This window comes from Photinus pyralis, unplaced genomic scaffold, assembly GCF_008802855.1.
Source record: "Photinus pyralis isolate 1611_PpyrPB1 unplaced genomic scaffold, Ppyr1.3 Ppyr1.4_unclustered_Scaffold2800, whole genome shotgun sequence".
NCBI classification, from domain to species: Eukaryota; Metazoa; Arthropoda; class Insecta; order Coleoptera; family Lampyridae; genus Photinus; species Photinus pyralis.
The window spans coordinates 1-7,168 of record NW_022171270.1 but is presented as its reverse complement, the minus strand read 5'-3'; the positions used below and the strand labels follow the sequence as shown (position 1 = coordinate 7,168).

Genomic DNA, 7,168 nt, shown 5'->3' with positions numbered 1-7,168 from the left:
TTCCCTCATCGACAACAAACGGGTCGCGAAACGTCGATAAAAAAAATTTTGTCACAAACGAGTATATATATATATACTCAATTTATATATATACAATCTCGTATCTACTCGTACGCGATCGATCTCCGAAGTTGTACGTATAAACCGGGAAAAATTTCGACCGCGTCTTCAGTAGGCGTCGGGCGTCAGCCTGTGGCCGAAGGGAGGGGCCTGTGTCGCTCGGGGGGCGGGGGTGTGCCTTTTTTTTCTAAGTCCACGCGCATGGATGCGTTTTAAAGGGCCGCGCATCTCTTAATATCTCCCTTATTTACCGGCCGATCTGGACCAAATTTAAACCGTAGCTGCGTCCGGCCGGGGGCTCGAAATGGGATTTTCAATTTTTTCCTATCCCCTCCCCTTTTCGAGATATCGACGTCTCTCTGTCGTCTTTCGACCTGCGACCTCGATACTTCGGAATCACGCGTTTCGCGACATTTCTAGACGATCTACGCAATAACCGTTTTTTGGATTTTTTATTAAAAACTTAAATCGCGATATCTCGAAAACGGAACGTCGTAGATAGGGGTTCCTGGGTGTCTTTAGAAAGTTCTCGACCTAATCTAACCGATGGGAGGGTCGAAATTTGGAAACTGAGATACCAGCTCGGAAATGACGGAATCGAATGGCCCTGGTCCCCAAACCTCTCGATACCAAATTTCAGCGAGATCGGTCGGTAAATAACGGAGATATAGCAATTTGTAATTTGACACCACCGAAAACACTTAAAACGCGATATCTCGAGAACGGTGCGTCGTAGACGGGTCTTTATAGGTATCTTTGGAAAGCTCTCGATGTAATCTAACCGATGGGATGGTCAGAATTTCGGAATGGAGATAGAAGTGCCGAAAGGATGGAAACGGGTGCCTCAATTTCTCCAACCTCTGAATACTGAATATTTATCGAGATCGGACTATAAATAAAGGAAATATAACGATATGTAATTTGACACCATTGAAAACACTTAAAACGCGATATCTCGTATATTTACACACGTGCGCATACTGAGAGATCAATATATGCTGCACCGCTCTTATAAAATATGACAATAGTAATTATTTGCCGCAACCAGGTATCGTGTATGTGCACCTATATACTAAAGTCACTAGATATAGAAAGTAACACAATCATCCGCCATTTTGGTGAAAATTTGCTGCCAACTTAAAAAAATTTAAAAATAAAAACTGAATATCAGTAATTTTTTATAGCCTAACTTCATAGTACTGTCATGTTTTATATAAATATAATCCCATCTCTAAACAGGTGATACAATCCCCAACATTAAAGTTACTAGAATTTTTTTGGGCAAAAATTATGCTTTCTCTCTTTAACACACGAGCCAAATGGATTGCGGTACTTTCTATATTTATCCAATACAAAATATAACCTATAATTTCACAAACTATAATTTCTAATTCTTATTACTATCGTTCCTTTCAACACGACTTTTTTCAAGACTACCAGTTTCTTTCGAATATTTACAAGGTGGGTAAATTACTTGTAAATTACAAACAAACGTTTTTTTAGTTGTAGCGTGTAATAGGCAATAGGTTTACTTCGACAAGCCTTTTACTTCTTAGAAGAGAATAAGATGCGTTTGCAGTTCTGTTTCCGTAATGGAACTAAAGATGAAAGTGAAGTTTGGGAGTAGGTACTCGATACGTTTGTGTATACAGGAGTTTCGATAAACGGATGTCAACCGTGACGAGGATTACAACAATATACGCCGAAATGCTCGTCGTTTACTTGAACGGTTTCACATACAGGAAGTCTTGCTTCTGGGAAGTCACCTGGCCGCTTAGCGATTGCTAATAAGGCGTTTGTAAAAGATATTCTTGCTCGTCTTGAACAAAGTCGAAAAAAGCAACTGCGATAATTTGTCCCACTAACGGATATCTCATACGGAACGTGTGACACTATTGCCTGGAGAAAATTGTACTTCTATCCTTTAAAGTAACCGTGTTACAAGAACTCATCGTCCGGACTTGCAAAGTCCTAAAATATTGCATGCAAATTTACGAGATGTCAACGTATTCGAAACCGTTTACACACCATTGCCGAATTACGAGCAGGTATAGAAGCTACCGTTTGAAGCATTATACAACGGCACTTACATGTCGGCTTCGAAAACAAAGAAAAGAGTGAACCCCCTGTCTTAATTATGGTGACGAGATCTTCGAACAGTTGTTTATAACATGTGATTTATCCAATTACTTCAATATTAACGATTTGTAAAAGAAATAAAATTGTTTCAATTGTTGTAGCAATTTTTCCTATTCGTATAATTTCACATCATTTGGAAACTTACAAGGTGATTAAATCTTTATTTAGGTTAAATATAATCATATGTCAAATGTTTAATTTGTTTTGAAGTTTAAGGTTATAAATTAGTATTGGTGCCCCGCGCCTGTTGCGGCAAATAATTACTAACGTCATTATTTATTGAAGCGGCATAGTAAAGCACTGTATAGCACCACAGAAAGTAACCGGCTATCCGCCATTTTGATCAAATTTGCTTCCAACTTAAAAAAATTTACAAATAAAAACTGAATATCAGTAATTTTTTATAACCTAACTTCATAGTACTGTCATGTTTTATATAAATCATTGAACTATATACTCTGTAATAATTTTTTTAAGAGACTTGCCAGACGGGTACGTTCAATGGGGAATATTTAGCTCGAATTATTAGCTATCAGATGCACCTTTCACCGTCCGAATCGATTGAAATATAAAGGTTCTGGAAATTTTTTTGTAAAAAATACGTTAGTTCGTCTGTGCCAATTTTCTTTTATAATTTTTAAACTATAATTCGTAGTTATATACTTACAATGGGAAAAATTTAGCATAATTAGTACTCTATTTAAATTGACCTCTCCGAAGAAAATCGAAATCGCATTAATCCCGTGCCGAGAGGTTATATTTAATAAAAATTAGGGAGTCACGTCGATATTTAGATCCCCGTCGCGAATGTAGTTCATTCTACGACGGTGGCGCCACGTTATTTCCAGGTTCCATTGCGATCACGTTTCGTCTTGGGTGAAGTTTAGTAAATTTTTCATTTACGTTCATCGGTCCATTTATATTGTTTTTAATTGTTTATTTTATTGGTAAGTGAATTATGGGTATACGATTCAAGTTATGCGACACGTATTTTTTTAGATTTCGAAGACATTCTTCCACCTCGTGGAATTGGGATCTTCGTGGGATCATTTTACCCTTTTTTATCGTTTATAATTTATCTTGTAAGTGACAAATTCCTAGCAAATGTACTACAATGAAATTAAAAAATCTTTTGTTAATAGGATTTCAGGTTACCTTCAGTTCGGCATCGGTATGGGGCCACCGAAGAAGTTGAAGGAGGCGGCTCTGAGTTCCCGTAATGCTAAAATTCTTAAGACTAGGTATGTATAAATGTGATTCTATTTGTCAGATTGATGAAAACTGTTTTTTAGAATAGAAAGAATAGAGCATTCGGTTTATTGGTTTATTAGCCCCCTAACCTAAGCTAACTAACTAACATCCAAACACTATCTTTACTCGAACGAGCGGAGAAAGCGGAACTATCAGCGGAAATGACCTAAACAAAACACCCTATTCGAAGAATGAGCTGAAAGGGAACTATGTTGTTGTTAGGGAAGTATTATACACTACGTGTACACCCCTCAACGCAGTACGCCGTGGTACACGTCAGGGAATACTCCCCAATGGAAGTTGCGCTAAAAAGCACTACTTCCTAAGAAAATAGGAACCGCCGCAACGTTCAAATGAACCTACGCGGTTGAAATGTGGTATTATTTGAACGGTTATATTGGGCATGCGCCGATACAGAAGATGTATTTTTTTCAAATGGCGCCATCTATACAACTGTCACGGGAACTGTCAAAAAATCTGGGACATTACTATTTTATGTAAAAAACACCATTTTTAAGGAAATTTAACGTGTTTTATCGTTGTTATGAAAATGTCATCGTAAACAAACCTACATTTGCACAATTTCGAGTAATCGACTTGATGTCGACCAAAAATTCATGCCGATGTGCATGTTGCTACGTAGCATAAAGACATTTACGATAGAAATGGTATGAAAATTTATTATTGATGTAACAAATTATCCGTGTTCTTCAAGAAGAAGTCCTATAGGAGGTTATTCATCAGTTTATATTCCGGTTAGAGCAAAAAGTATGTCCAAGATTCTAGCGGAAACGAAAGCATTTCGTCACATGAAATATTCATGCTTAGGAAGGTAGCGAAGGATTAGTTTTAGTTCGTTACCTTCCACTTTTATTTCTACATGTCCACATAGTCTACTAGTATTAAAGCGACCACCTATTACCACTTGGTCCAAACAGCGAACTACGATATCATTATAAAAAGGTATAAAAGCTCGTACTTCAAATATACTTATTACCATTGAAGGACACGATACTGTAATATACAGCACCTTAAGTTATCCAATACTTGCTTGAGGATGAAGTCCATTTGTAAAGAATCTCCTATGGAAAGGCACGTGAATTACTACCTACGAAACACTATAGGTTCCAACAAAATTGTAAAAACTTCTTTGTCTTAAAATTTTTATGCTTTCCTGTACATATTATAAGGATTGTGTTAGATATCGTGAACAATTTTAAAAATCATCATATTTCCATGCCTAATACATTCATAAACAACAAATAAAATAAGGAATACTACACAAACTCCTCACGACCACTCAAAATGATCCAATTATTTTCATGGATTTCTATTATAGCATGTAAACTCTGTACGTGGAGAAATCGTAAAGAAAATTCTCCCGATGAGGATGAACCTGTTCTACAGGAGGCTAAAACAACCCCGAGTGTACAAACAGGCTGAGTAGAAAAATCACTTTGTATAGGTGTTGTTTCCACAAAAAAAAACAAAAATATTACTCACACATTCAAAAAAATTATCAAATCAGTCTGCTTAGTAGCATGTTCTTACCACGCCAAAACTGAAACTGAGAAATTGTCGTTGTTGAACACTGAACAATGCGAGGTTTTTTATACCTACATATTTTATATAGACTTCTTTAAAAAACTGAAAATGAAAGGTGTGGCATCAAACAGCTTGGGACGTTAGGTTATTTGAAGATTTTTAAAAATTTTGTTTAACTTTTTTGAAAGACAAATTCAAACAAAAATTATAAATGAAGCTAAATCGAATGTGACATCAATCTGCGTTGGACATTAGGTTATTTGTATGTTGAAGAAATTTTTTTAAACTTTTTTCGTAATACAAATTCAAACAACAATTATAAATGAAGCTAAACAAAATGTGACACCAAGCAGCTTTGCACATTAGGTTATTTGTAAGTTTAAGATATTTTTTTTAACTTTATTAGAAATAAAAATTCTTAATAACCCTTCCCCAACTAAGTAAAGTAACCGAAGACTTCGATTCTTAACACACGCGCCTCGTATACCAATGCCGAGCGAGCCGAAGGCGAGTTCGGCATCACTTTGGCCCTCCCTTAGCTTGGGGCATTAGGTTATTTGTAGATTTAGGAATTTTTTTTTAACTTTTTTACAAATTCAAACAAAGATTCTCGACTCGGCATAACTCGAGCTCGCCGTTCTCGCGACGAAAACGGCTCGCATTTTTCCTCCATCAATGTCGAGCGAGCCGAAGGCGAGTTGAGCTTCACGAGGGCTCTCCCGTAGACCCGGCTTTCCCCGTTCGCGGCGGCAAACGACGCTTACTTACGGCCCTACACGCGCCCACCTTTCCCGTCATTCATCTAAACTTAATAAAAAAACGGAGATCCTTGCGAAAACGTAGTTCTATAACAAAATACTGATTCGCTGACATTAGTTTCGGCATTTTCTTACCGCACCAAAATTGAAACTGAGAAATTATCTTTGTTGAGCACTGAACAGTGCGAGGCGAAGCCGAGCTATGCACCGTTACGAATCAGAGTGAGGCGAGGCGGCAAAGCCGCCGGAGCCGAGCGGATGTCTCCTCAAAACCAAAAAGTGTTATCAAAATTAAATAATCTTATGTACAATTATGTGCGGATCTGGATTTTACAAGTTGAATCGAAATTTTAAAAAATTTACTTTGTATAGGTGATGTTCCAAAAAACGTATCCTCCTTTTTGGCGATATCTCTGCAAAATATACTCACTCTAGCGAAGTCTTAAAATGCGTAGCATTTTTACAAACACATACGCCGAGTTTGATTTAAAAAAAAATCAATATATTGGTGCTTTTTTGAACCGAATCAAAATCCTTTTCCTTTCTTTTTCGCATTTTAAAAAATTCCGACGTCAATTAAAAACAACCCAAACTACAAAATCGCACAACGATCGAGTTAAAAAAAAAATTTACAAACGGAAAACCACAAAAAACGGCGTGTGATAACAAAACGCCGTGATCGGTAGGAGCGAGCGACGCGAGCTCCAATCCGATCTAGTTATAATTACAATAAGGAAACAACTCAAATTCGACCTTTTCGAAAATAATTTAAAATTGGCCCAAGCTTTTTTCACGAAATTTTTACACGAGCCTCGAATTCCGAAACCGCGATTTTTACGATGCCCCGCTACCCCGGGAAAATTCGTCTTCACCCCCCCGCTGTCACCCCCCAAAATCGCACCTCCGAAGAAAAATTCGCCGAGGGTCGCCCGTCGAACTGGAAAAATCGAGCTCGCGGATAGGGGGGGTAGGAGGGTCGAGGCTTTCGAGGTACTCGATCGCGAAAGTCGCGACACCCCCCCGCGGGGGAGGACGCGCACGAGAAAACGGGAGCGAAAAGAGAGCGAAATTGCTCGAAAAGTAGCCCTACTTCCCCCCCTCGAAACGCGATCGATCGATAGTCCCGACCGTCCCGCGTGAGACGTACGGGGTCCCATTCAAAAACTATGGGCCGTTGGGGGGGGAGGGGGGCGCGAAGTTTGCCCTTATCGACGTCGCTCCGCTTTATCCCTCGCGCCGCGGAAACGAGACGACCTAAGAAACACTTACGATCGCTCAAATGCGGACCCGAACGTCGGACGGATTATGACGCGTCATACGACCAATTCTCCCGGTGGGTTCGGGAGGGAGGAATTTTCGAACGACACTCGGACCCGATCGCGAGATTCGGAATGATCGTCGATAAAAAATATTTA

The 7,168-nt window shown here is 38.7% G+C and overlaps 2 long non-coding RNA genes across 2 annotated transcripts; both read left to right on the top strand.

Annotated features, from left to right (window-relative positions):
* Nucleotides 1–504: 504 nt before the first annotated feature.
* Nucleotides 505–2,304, top strand: LOC116181914. Its single transcript, XR_004147375.1, has 2 exons — nt 505–1,521; nt 1,564–2,304. It is a non-coding gene; the product is annotated as an uncharacterized LOC116181914 (long non-coding RNA).
* Nucleotides 2,305–2,633: 329 nt separating this feature from the next.
* On the top strand, nt 2,634–4,969 carry LOC116181913. Its single transcript, XR_004147374.1, has 3 exons — nt 2,634–3,146; nt 3,199–3,440; nt 3,492–4,969. It is a non-coding gene; the product is annotated as an uncharacterized LOC116181913 (long non-coding RNA).
* The last annotated feature ends 2,199 nt before the right edge of the window (nt 4,970–7,168 follow it).